Source organism: Lygodium microphyllum, chromosome 21 (genome assembly GCF_053477565.2).
Source record: "Lygodium microphyllum isolate KBCC chromosome 21, Lygodium_microphyllum_v1.1.10, whole genome shotgun sequence".
Lineage (NCBI taxonomy): Eukaryota > Viridiplantae > Streptophyta > Polypodiopsida > Schizaeales > Lygodiaceae > Lygodium > Lygodium microphyllum.
The window spans coordinates 31868048-31880047 of record NC_141155.1 but is presented as its reverse complement, the minus strand read 5'-3'; the positions used below and the strand labels follow the sequence as shown (position 1 = coordinate 31880047).

The 12000-nt window shown below is 37.5% G+C and overlaps 1 pseudogene; it reads right to left on the bottom strand.

Annotated features, from left to right (window-relative positions):
* Positions 1–3480: 3480 nt before the first annotated feature.
* Positions 3481–3966, bottom strand: LOC148017868 (phytepsin pseudogene; annotated as a pseudogene).
* Positions 3967–12000: the final 8034 nt, after the last annotated feature.

The following is a 12000-nucleotide window of genomic DNA, read 5'->3' as shown; positions in this document are numbered from 1 at the left end:
ATAGTGGTGACTTCAATGCATATCACCTAGGCTTGATTATCATTACTTATGTGTGTGTTGGCTTTGTTTCTTCTGGTATTATCTATACACAGTCACAAAGCACATTGTTTATTTATGTGCATGTTTATGAATCCATGTCACTTTGTGAGGATAAAAACCAATGGTAGAACTTAATATTGTACTAGAGTGGGGCATACATATCCAATATATTTTGCAAAATCGAGTAGCATGGTGGCTTGTCCGAGTCTACTAGCAACATGCAACTCCTCCTCACTGAGAATTTTATCAATCTAAGAGTTCTCTTTTCTAGTTTGAGCTATGTCTATACCCCAAACAGTAGTCAGTACACTCGAAAAGAAGTTGGTGCCACATAGGTCGGTGGGTCTCTTTGAGACGGCCATTAGCCCAGGCCATTAGCCCAACTACTCCTCTGAGACTATCATAATCTTGATTTCAAGTTTGGCCATTGTAGCATGGTTTTCAAACCAACATTTTTCAAATTAACTTTAACCCTGTGATTGCCACTTTAGTTGCTCTATCTCAAAGAGATTTGGCTGGCACAGTGCTTCATTGAATGCTAAAGTTAAGCGTAGTTCCCATCGGCTTCCTCATGAGAGATGAGTTGCATGCGTTCATGTAGGATGTTGTCATAGTGCTCACTAAGATGTTATTGCTCTTTCCAAGATAGTAGATATGACAAATATTCCTCAAGCTGCTGACAAATGATTTTTGATATCGAGAAGTGCTTAAAACTAGCCAAAAATTACGAATATCAAGGGAAAAATAGACTTCATCAAAGGCAGCGGTGGAAATCAGGACAATTTTAAGAGGCAAATTCCGAAAGCGCTAGTGCTTATTTTCATGGAAAATAAAATGGTGGCAGATAGTCGAGCTGGAGTTTTCATAGATGTAAAATGACATCAGGAATCCAACGCAAGTCTCGGATCTCCATTCCGAGATCGTTTGATCCCCCATTTAATCCCCGCAAGGTTTGGGTTTGTTAAGCAACTACTCGATCTGGAAGCTGGAAAGAGCGCGAGAGGGCTGAGCTTTGTAGATTTGGACATCACGGAAGCAGGCATAGGAGCTGATGATGGTGTAGGTGTCATGGAACCATTCTGTAGACGAGTCTTCCATATCCTCCTCTTGGTCAAAGTCGAGACTGCATCCTGAGCATCCTGCCAATCCGTTTTAAGACCCATAGGCTTCGTGCGATCCTCAAGAAGCTCACCCAATTCTTCTTGAAGAGCAGGATCTGCAGCTTGCAAGAAAAGCTCAACTTTTTCAACATCCAATGCTCTTTGTTCAATGGCATCAAGCTGACTATACCTCTCCTCAAATTCTCGAATCAACTCCGAAGCAGCTAGACCTTTGTTTGGCATGTAGACCCACTCTCGGAATGACCGCCGAGTAGCCATACCAAAGTCCTAAAGGAAGTATTCTTCTTTCAAGGCCTTCTTAAAATCTTGCCAATGTGTATTTTGAATAAAAAGATCAGTCACTTTTGTCCTCAAAGCGGGTGTGACAAGACGAAGGAAGTACTTACTCATAAGTCCAACAGGAACTCCAAAAAACCCCATCTTGATCTCATATGTCTTCAAATATGCTGAAACATTACGCCCGTCAAATAGCTTCTTCTCATTCTCAACTGCTTCAATAGCCTTAGTTGCTCTGTTTGCATTCTCCTGCTCTGAATAGAGTTGCCTTTGCTGAGACAACTGCTGTTGATGCAATTGTTGCTGCTGCTGCATATACAATTGTGTCTGCTAATTTTGGAGCTGCATATACATGGACATATTCTGCAAAATCTGCTTTAGATCCTCTGTTGAAGTACTTGACGCAGTTGTCATTGATGGAGCTGAAGTAGAGGCAGCTGGAATTGTAGAAAAGGCTGAAATAGAGGCTGAAGTATCTCCCATCCTGAAATTTCTGCGACGCTTTCACGTCAGGTTCACCAAAGATGTCGAAGGGTTTTCGAAAGCAAAGTCGCAACCGCAGAGGTTCTTGAGAAATTCCAAGAAAGAAGATTCCTCAAATCCGAAGATCTTCAAATACAGGCGCTTACTTCCTTAGGTGTTAGAAGAGATTAAGATGATGACAATAAATCTCATGTCGGTGTTATACCTATCTCAATCCTCTCATAGCTGAAGACTTGCTTGACCCTGTGTGCACATTTACTGACAGGCTATGTGGAAGAAAGTATCTTGGGCATAGCCTCTTAGAGCATCAAAGATCCATCAACACGATTAATGAATCACAAATACATTCCAGAAGAAATCAATGACATGATGTATCCCTCTTACAGAGTCAACGAGCATGCATACATCGCGTGCATCCATACATCAGACCTTTGCCTCATTACATTGCCTATACTTCTCTCTGATTGTAGGTAAAGCGCAGTTCTTAGTATTGCTCTGCAAATCGTACATGGTTTTTATGCATTCCTTCAATTCTGAGGCTCTGTCTCAAAAGCATAATCTACATATATTTTTTATTGTATCTCTGGATCAATGAAGGATTGAACAACAGATCTGGAATCTTGAAATGGTTAGCTCCAATCTCAATTACTTGTCCATCAAGTAGCTCCTATGGTGTTGTCGGAATATTTGCATATGCAACCTCATCAAAGCTTGATTCTCAAGTTCTCCTTGGCATATTTCCTTTTGTTGTAAAGGGAAAGCTTGGTCTGATCACAACTCCTATGTTTTCCAGTCATCCAAGGTTCCACATGGTCGACCTGATTGTAAATATCATCGATGACTTCATGGTAAGTCTTCAGTCTGTATTGTTCCTTGAAATAGTCAGACGACGGTATGTTCATGCATAGGATTTCCTCCAAAAATCAGAGAGGCATGAGGAAAAGCATGGCGGTCTCGCTGCTGCAGGCCAAGGCTGATCGGTTAGGCGCAGATCGGAAGACACTGAACAGAGAAGCTGATGATAAGTACAATTACAGCAACTGTATTGGGCAATCATCAGAACATAATGATAGGCCAGTGGACGAAAACGATCAGTATGACGTTCATCAGGAGGCGGATGAGAAGATGAGGAGGATGAGAAGGACGAGGCTGAGCATGCAGTGTAGTGCTGATGATCAGAGCATAATTGCAGGCGATGGCCATGTGGGTATCGACGACTTTGATGATGGTGATGATGATAGCTTTCCACAGGAGAGGCATTGCCAATAGCAGCGATCGAGTGTTCCTTCTCGAACACTGAGCAGGTGTTATGGCCGACGCACCAGGTCCCGTGAGTGCTCCCCTCAACCTTGAGCTAAAAGTGGACGCCTTGTGGATGCAGGCAGTCTTTGATACATACTATGCAGCGTCGACTTTTTCATCATGATTGCAGATAGGGGCAAAAATCCTTTCTCTGTTCCCCTCCTAGCAAAAGTTCGTCGTCCCCCTCTCCCAAAGACAGCGATCCCCCTTTTTCCAAAAAAGCCTCTTTTTCCCCCAGGAAAGCGGGCCAATTTTATCATTAATCACACTTTTTTATATCGACCAAACCTCCTTCCAGTACGCTTGCAATATCTGGGTTGAAATCCTTTGCTCTTTGGGAGCACATGCCAAACTGTGCACATATCTTTTCTGGACTAATCTGTTGCTTAACCATTTCAATAATCATATCACCATATTGAGACACCATGTCCTTGCATTGTTGATTCATGACACTAGATGCTCCAATGGCCTCATTTATAGCTGTTATGATTCCCGTTGGCCCAGCCATCAAAGATGTTCCAGAATCAGCAATAGCAGCACAGCCATTGGCACAGAAACCTGTTGTCTTTCCACCTACGAGAAAATCTCCCATATCAAACTGCCAGTAGCCTTTTCGTGTGACTGGCACATAAGTATGTTGTCCAATGTAATGTCTAGGATCCATGCCACCAAAGATGAGCTCAATATGCTGCAGCCATGCCCAAAGAATGCCACATGCTTGAAGCCGACCACATATGTTATACATGTCCACAAGTGTATTGCCAACATGAAACTCATTATCTAGCCCCCTTTTTTATATCTCTACATGTAGTTCTCGGCTTGTATCTAAAGCTCCTATGATGCTACATGATTTCAGGCTATAAACAAATGTACTAGCATCAGCAGAAATACCATCCAGTTGTAGATGTTGGAAACATCCTCACAAAGCCCATAATCGGCATATCTTGAAATAAGTGTAGCCCATGAGATTGCATCTCGAGTTACCAGTCTACCAAAACTCCCTGTTCTTCTCCGTCTTCAGCATAGAATGAAAGAGCAAACATAACAACTAAGTATGTACAAAGTATCAAATCACACGCACAACTTTTGGGTGGTTTTCACACCTCGAATGCGCAGCAATACGACAATAAGCGAGGTTGCTTTGTAGTAACTCCATACTCCTCATCATATTGACGTGCCCAGCAATCAGAAGCCACATGACCTTTCTTATCACAATAAGAACAATGTTTGTTAAGATAAGCAAGACGAGAAGATTTACTACCTGGATTAGGGCATCCACCCTATTGAAAACGTGAAGCAGGACGCTTGCGAGCAACAAAAGCAGCATCAAAATCCCTTTGTTCCCGAGTGACCAAAACAGCATTAGATTTTTCCAAATGATGCTCATGACGTTGAGAATATTCAATAAGAGATATACATGCTTTGTCAAAGTGGATATCATCCTTGTTAGACAAAATAGTGATGATATTGTCATATAAAGGATCTTTGATGGTATGAAGAAGTTGAGTAACAATCTGATTTTTAGCAATAGGAGCGCTAGCAGCACCAAGCTGATTGATAATGTCTTTAAAAGCCTCGATATGAGAGTGCATAGAGGTACCAACCTTATATTGAAGATTCTTCAAACAAGTTTGGAGATATAAAATTTCGGTGACCGATTTCTTCTGAAACGTTGAGATAAGATACTCCCAAATAGCATGAGAGGTTTCCAGATGAAAGACATCCAACATAAGTGAGTCAGGAAGTGCAGACAATATATAACGACAAGCCGCTTTGTCACGACAAATCCAATCAGTATGATCAATTTTCCATTGTTCAAATAATGGACCATCAGTAATCACATAATTGTTATTCATCACATCAATAGGTTGAACTGGGCAAGATAGGGTGCCCAAAACAATATCAAATAATTCGTCACCTTCAAGAATTAGCATCATCTTTGCTTTCCACCCAGGAAAGCCTTGTCCTTGGAAGAAGGGAACCGAACGTTGGCCACAGACGGATATCCGTTAACAATTACGCAATTGGCCATGCCTGTATGTCGAGAGAAAACAAATAAGATGAGATCGCAGAATCTGCAAACCATGATCAAGACGAGCGTAGTTGAGATGCATGACAATCAAAATAGGGATATGCACGTAAGAACGACGAAAAGTATTGAGTGACTAAAAAGAAAGCCCGAAATAGAGAGGCGTAACGTGCAAGATGAGATGACGCATATAAGAAAAGTGCAAAGAACGTGAACGATAATAAAACATCGCTAAAAATAGCAAGATGTTTGCTTGTCGTAATCAACATCATTAACGAAGACGAGCGATTAATAAACTGTAATTGGGGATTAACGAACTGTAATTAGAAATACAGTTTTAAATAAAGAATCGCAGATTCGAGAAGAATTGCTGTCTTGAATCCTGAACTGTCATAACTTTTGATCCAGAACTCCGATTGACAAGCGGTTTTGACAGGATTCGAGAGCACGACAGGATTCGGTTTTGTTTTTAAAGATAAAATTAACTAATACTTCTAATTTGAACAAGTTCATGTATCAAATCATCACTTGTGCAAAGAATTCAATCAAGTATAAACAATGAAACAACTTATCTTCCTTGTTGTTGCTACGCATCCATAGCTCTGATACCATGTTGAGAGAGAGAGAGAGTACGAGAGAGATACACAAGACATGCTCCCAAAGAATGATTCATATTGATGTAGAGTTAGTATATATAGGTGAGACCCAAGTCAAGTGAGAGATGATATATATAGTTGTAACAAAACATTCTTTTGATTTTTTGTAGAAAAAACTATTTTTGCTAATTTATCCCCTTCTTTTGACTATTTTTCATGATTTTTTCCATTTATTTCAATATACATTATTCACTTTTTTGAGTTTTTGATTTGTATGACTGACATGAAGTATAATTCCTCAGAATATTCATTTTCATGTCATATGATCATCAATTGATTTACAAAACCCAAAACAATCCCATTTTCCATTAAATGTCGTGTTTCGAATGTTGCAATTTTTATTTTTTTTAATGTATGAAAAGGAAAATGAATGCATTTCTAGAATTGAGAACATTAGCAATAATATTTCAACCATTTACAATCATCTTTTCATCATATGCACTAATGATTCATCATAAAAACTAAAGAAAATTTGCTTATTCGAAAAATTAAATATGTACATCTCGTATTCCAAGGAAATGGAGCCGTTAATACAATTTCCCAGCTACCATTGACACATCCAAATTACTCGATCTACTTGCCATTACGCTTTCAAATCATCCTTCATCACTAATTTGCCAAGTCAGCCCTCCCTCCCTCTCTCATAAATAGCCATATGAACAAGGAACAAAGAGATGGTTTGAGACGATTGATGGTGAAGAACCGGAACATCTCAAGCCTAGGATGATGCAGATGATCTCAACAGTCATAAAAAATCATTTTTTAGGGAGACAAAGGGGTGTCAAAAAAACCCACCCCTCCCATCACGTGATCTTTTTGTGATTTTTGGCCTCTAATCAAGGGTTAACACTATCCTATAACTTATCTAGTTCAAGTTTTGTTGTTTACACCTGGCTTGAAGTGGTTTTAATTTGGTTGAAGGACAAACAATCTTAGAATTGCAATCCATCTGGACGTGCAGCTTTTGGCATTGAACCTATTAGCCTAGCCTTCATGATATGCTTTTAAGCTTTTAAATCTAGTAGTTGCTCCATAATGCCAAACCTTTCTGGCCATTAAATGGGGAGTCAAACAGAGTTTGATTGACAAATGAACACTTGCATTGGATTTCCCACGTCCAAATGCATCTAGAAAGTTCCAACTCATTAATCCATAACCATTTTATTTTGTACCAAAAATGTCTCTTTTATGGGTCTCAAGCTCTTTTTACACTTGAAGTTCAGCTTTAAAATTTGCACTTAATTGTCCAAGCCACATGTGAAATTTCTACATTTCTGATATATCCCAACATAGTATTGTTAATGACCATAGATAGTCAAATAAATTACCTTTCTGTCTTTTGCATTCCATTCTATCCATGCATTTAATTCTTTTGCAATCACAATATTACTTAGCTCTGGCTCCTTTTCTTCACTTGAATTGAACTTGTAAGAGTCTTTTTCAATAAAAAAGTTTGTCACACAAAACTTCCATGATGGATAATTGTTTGTTTTTAGCTTCTTATTGATGGGGTTTCGATTGTACCACTTCTTTAAAATTGATACATAATAATAAGAAAGTCTTCTACAATCTTTTACAACAAGTGCATTTCAACACATTAATCTGTAATCTGTTTGTAGATAGAGTTTCTGTTTACTTCCTAGCAAATTGGTGTGTAAATCGGATACCGTATGCATATGTAGCGAGTGTCGGAAGGTCCCAAAGAACAAAGAACTCTACTTTAAGCTCAAAATTCAAGAGAATAGACTTGCACAATATGAGACAAAAAGACTAATTGGGTACAATTTCTCCCCATGCCTTGTGTGAGCGCTTCACAAAGCATGTATTTAATATTTTATTCATCTCCAAGCTCAAAAATAGCCCAATTTTACAATTAACATGCTTTAGCTTTTGTGTTTGGTTTTGTCCAAATAAAGAATAAAGCGGTTGGGTGGCCTAAGAGTCGAGTAGTGCCCAAATACATGTCCAATAATGAATATTTAAACACAATGAGTCCATGTGCATACAAAATAATAAATATATGTCAAGCACTTCAATAAATAAGCACGCCAAAATAAATATTAGCACCACAGCTAAGACACGCGTCCATAAAAAATGATAATTTTTTTAAATAACTTGAATACACTCTATCGCCCAGTGCTTCCCAGCGCCACCGCCGCCTGCTCTCTAGACATCAACTAAAGCATTCATAATTGTTAGAAAATAATAAAATTAAACCGATAAAAGTAAATACCTAGCAGTCTTCATATATAAAATAAATAAATAGGTTGAGACTCTATCCTAACCTTAATTTAATACAAGTGAGCACTCTAAACTCATAAACATCCATTAATTTAAATATGTATTTTGCGGAATCACCCACTTGCACATTAAATTAACAGACACCCGAAAAGGATAGGCATTCCTGTCAAATTTTTACACAAGGAGTTCACCTTGTGTACGAGTCTCGACAAATAAATATAATTTTACAAAATCCATCGCAAAACCTCACGGAATCCACCATGTTCGCACAGAATCCATCGTGGAATATGCCTCCTGGCATCATACCCCCATGGTTAGTGAAAACAGCTTTCAAAAAAAATTGAGTAGCTTGAGATGCAGTTAACATTGTCTTACATGGAATGAAATATGCTTGTTTGCTAAATCAATTGACAATAGTCCAAATCATATCGTGATTAGCTTGAGTGTTAGGCAAACCAGTAATAAAATCCATTGAAATATATTCCCATGGTCGTTCTGGAATTGGTAAAGGCATTAACAAACCATATTGCTTACCATGGTGTCGCTTAACTCTTTGACAAATTATACATTCAATTACAAAGTTAGAAACATCAGATTCCATCTCTGGCCAGTAAAAATCTTCAACCAATGTAGGTAAAGTGGAAATAATACCTCTATGGCCTTCATATGGGGGACAATGAATTTTATGCAACACTAATGATCTAAATGGAATAGTTCCACATAACCTTTTCTCATAAAACATAAATCCATCAACATAAGACAATGAGTCAATTGAAATCCAATTATTTTCAATCAATTTATTCCAATCAGCTTGAAAAATAGGGTCTTGATCATAGATATCTTTCATAGGAATAAGAGAATCAAAAGATATCACATAAATATTATGAATAGTTGGTTTTCTACTCAAGGCATCTACAACAATATTTTCTTTTCTTGGTTGATATTGGATAAGTGGATGAAAATTTTAAATAAAAGCAATCCATTTAATATGATGATCAGAGATTTGTGGCTGACTGAGGAGATGTTTGATACTTTGTTGGTCAGTTTTGATCATGAATTCAGATTCCATTAAATAGTGTTTCCATTGTCGTAAAGCTTGTACTACTGCTAGAAATTCCATATCATAGGTAGAATACTTAAGTTCAAAGGGTTTAAGTTTGGAGCTAGAGTAGGCTATGGGATGTGAATCTTGCATAAGCACAGCTCCTATTCCAAATCCACTAGCGTTAGTGATGACTACTAGGAAAAATGGTCTATTAAAGTCAGGGAGTTGCAATACAAGAGCATGTGTTAAGGCATGTTTTAGTATATCAAAAAACTTTTGCTAATTTTCAGACCAATAATACACAATACCTTTCTTTAATAATTTTGTCAAAGGTAATGCAAGCAATGAAAAATTTCTCACAAATTTTCTATAAAAGCTAGCAAGACCTAATAAAGAATGTAATTCATGCACATTTTAAGGTATCGGCCAATTCGAAATTTCTTCTATCTTTTTAGGATCAACTTTAATACCTTCATATGAAACAATATGTCCAAAGTATTCAATGTGAGTTTGGAAAAATTCACTCTTTTCAGGATTAGCATATAATTGATTCTCTTTCAATAATTTGAAAACCAAGGATAAATGTTCATAATGCTCATTTTCATTCTTACTAAAAACTAATATGTTATCAAAGAAAACAATGACACAATGTCGATGCTTCAAAAATATGTGGTTCATCATACGACTAGATGTGGCTGGTGCATTAGTTAAACCAAAAGGCATAACAAGGAATTCATAATGTCCAAATTGAGTCCTAAATGCAATTCTGAGAATATTGTATGTGTCCAGTCGTACTTCATGGTATCCAGATTTAATATCTATTCTGCTAAATATTGCAGGCCCTTGTATTTTATCCATGAGGTCGTCTACCCTAGGGATCGGATATCTATTCTTGACAGTGATCTTATTTAGGGCACGATAATCAATGCACATCCTATAGGTGTTATTTTTCTTTTTAACTAATAGGACATGCACACCAAATGGAAAACTACTGGACCTAATGAGTCCTTGGGTTAACAATTCTTCAACTTGGATTTGAATTTCTTTCTGTTCAATTTGATTATCTCGATAAGGTGCTTTACATGGTGGTTGAGAACCTCGAATTAAGTCTATTTTATGATCTTTAGGACGTGTTGGTGGTAAACCATGTGGTAAGTCAGCATCAAAAACAATCTTTAAATTGTGAAAGAAATTGTGCGTGCCTACGATGCATCTGATTTTCTTTAACTTCAATTTCATTCACCCATATTAAGCAGGATTTGCTACATTTTCTTAATGCACGTTTAGCCTGTGTATGACTAAGAAATGGAAAATTGTCGAAAGTGTGCATACCATTAAATGTGATTTAGTTTCCATTAGAATAAATCTTCATTGAATGCGTGGAATAATCTATATCATGATTATACTGATGACGCTAAGGCATTCCTAAGATAATGTCACTGGATTGCAAATGCACAACTAAGAAATTTTTGCGTTCAGTATAATCACCAATTTTAATTTCTAAGTCGTGCACTTCTTGTGTTCCATTGTATCTAGTGCCTAAGAATATAGCCTTGATGTGATAATGAGTGGAAACAATATGTAGATTCAATTCCTTGACCAATTTTGTAGAAATAAAATCGTGTGTGCCGTCATTATGTAAAACAGTCTTTTCTTTATTATGCACAAGACATTTCATCGTTAATAAAGAATGGGGATTTGGCATACCTGGTAAAGTATCTGAGGTAGTGCCAATATCATCATCATCTTCTGTGAAATCTGGCATTTCTTCATGGTCTTCATCTTTAGTCACTCCTAAGTAGTTGATGTAAATAGTTGGCTTTTTGGATTGACAATTCACCGCTAGATGTCCAGTTGATGGCACTTATAGCAGACTATGGATTTGGCTTTAGAAACATTATTGGTAATAGTGGGGAGTTTAAGAATGTTGGGATTTGGCTAGAATGATGGCTTAGGATTTGGATTTTTGTTTGATGGTAAAGCAGGGGGTCGTGTCCAAGATCTACGAAATGAAGATGAAACAAAGTGCTTTTGATTGAATCTTCAAAAGTTAGAATTGAATTGCTTTGTATCGAAGTTACCGTTATTTGAGAAGTGTTGTGGTCGTGTCTCTCGTCCTTGAATTTTGTCTTCATCATCATGGGCCAAGGAAATCGCATCCTCGAGAGTCGTTGGCTTGAACATGTTCACTTCCACATAGAAGTGATCACCAAGTAAACCAGACATAAACTTGCACTTATGGGTCACCTCAAGTACATCTTCAAGCATTTGAAGTTGTAATAAAGCATTCTAGAAACGCTCGGTATATTGTGAAATAGGCTCGCGATCTCTTTGTTGCATAAGATCCTAGTGTTTGATTGCTTTTTCGTGAAATTGAGGCTGAAGAAAATTCTACAAAATTCTCTTTTGAAAATTCTCCCAAGTAGTAGGACAATCAATGGTTTTGCAAACAACAGTCCACCATAGCAATGATCTGTCCACTAAATGATTACTGACACACTTAATTTTTTCTTTTTCGGCATACTGTCCTTCATGGAAATAATTATCAAACTGATTGATAAAAGTGAGAATAGTCTTTCCATCGCCTAACCATATAAAAGTATGGATTTTGAAGTTTATTTTACTTATCTTGGCTTCTTTCCAGATAGATTGTGCTTCAAGTGTTGCATCGATCGTACGTCGTATAACATCTTTAGTTGCGGTCCATCTTGATTGGCAGTAGATCGTTGAAGAGTGGCCAATTGAGCTTGCAAAGTTTGTCGTGCTCTTCATTCCTCTTGAAGTTTCATCATAATTAAATCCAATTTT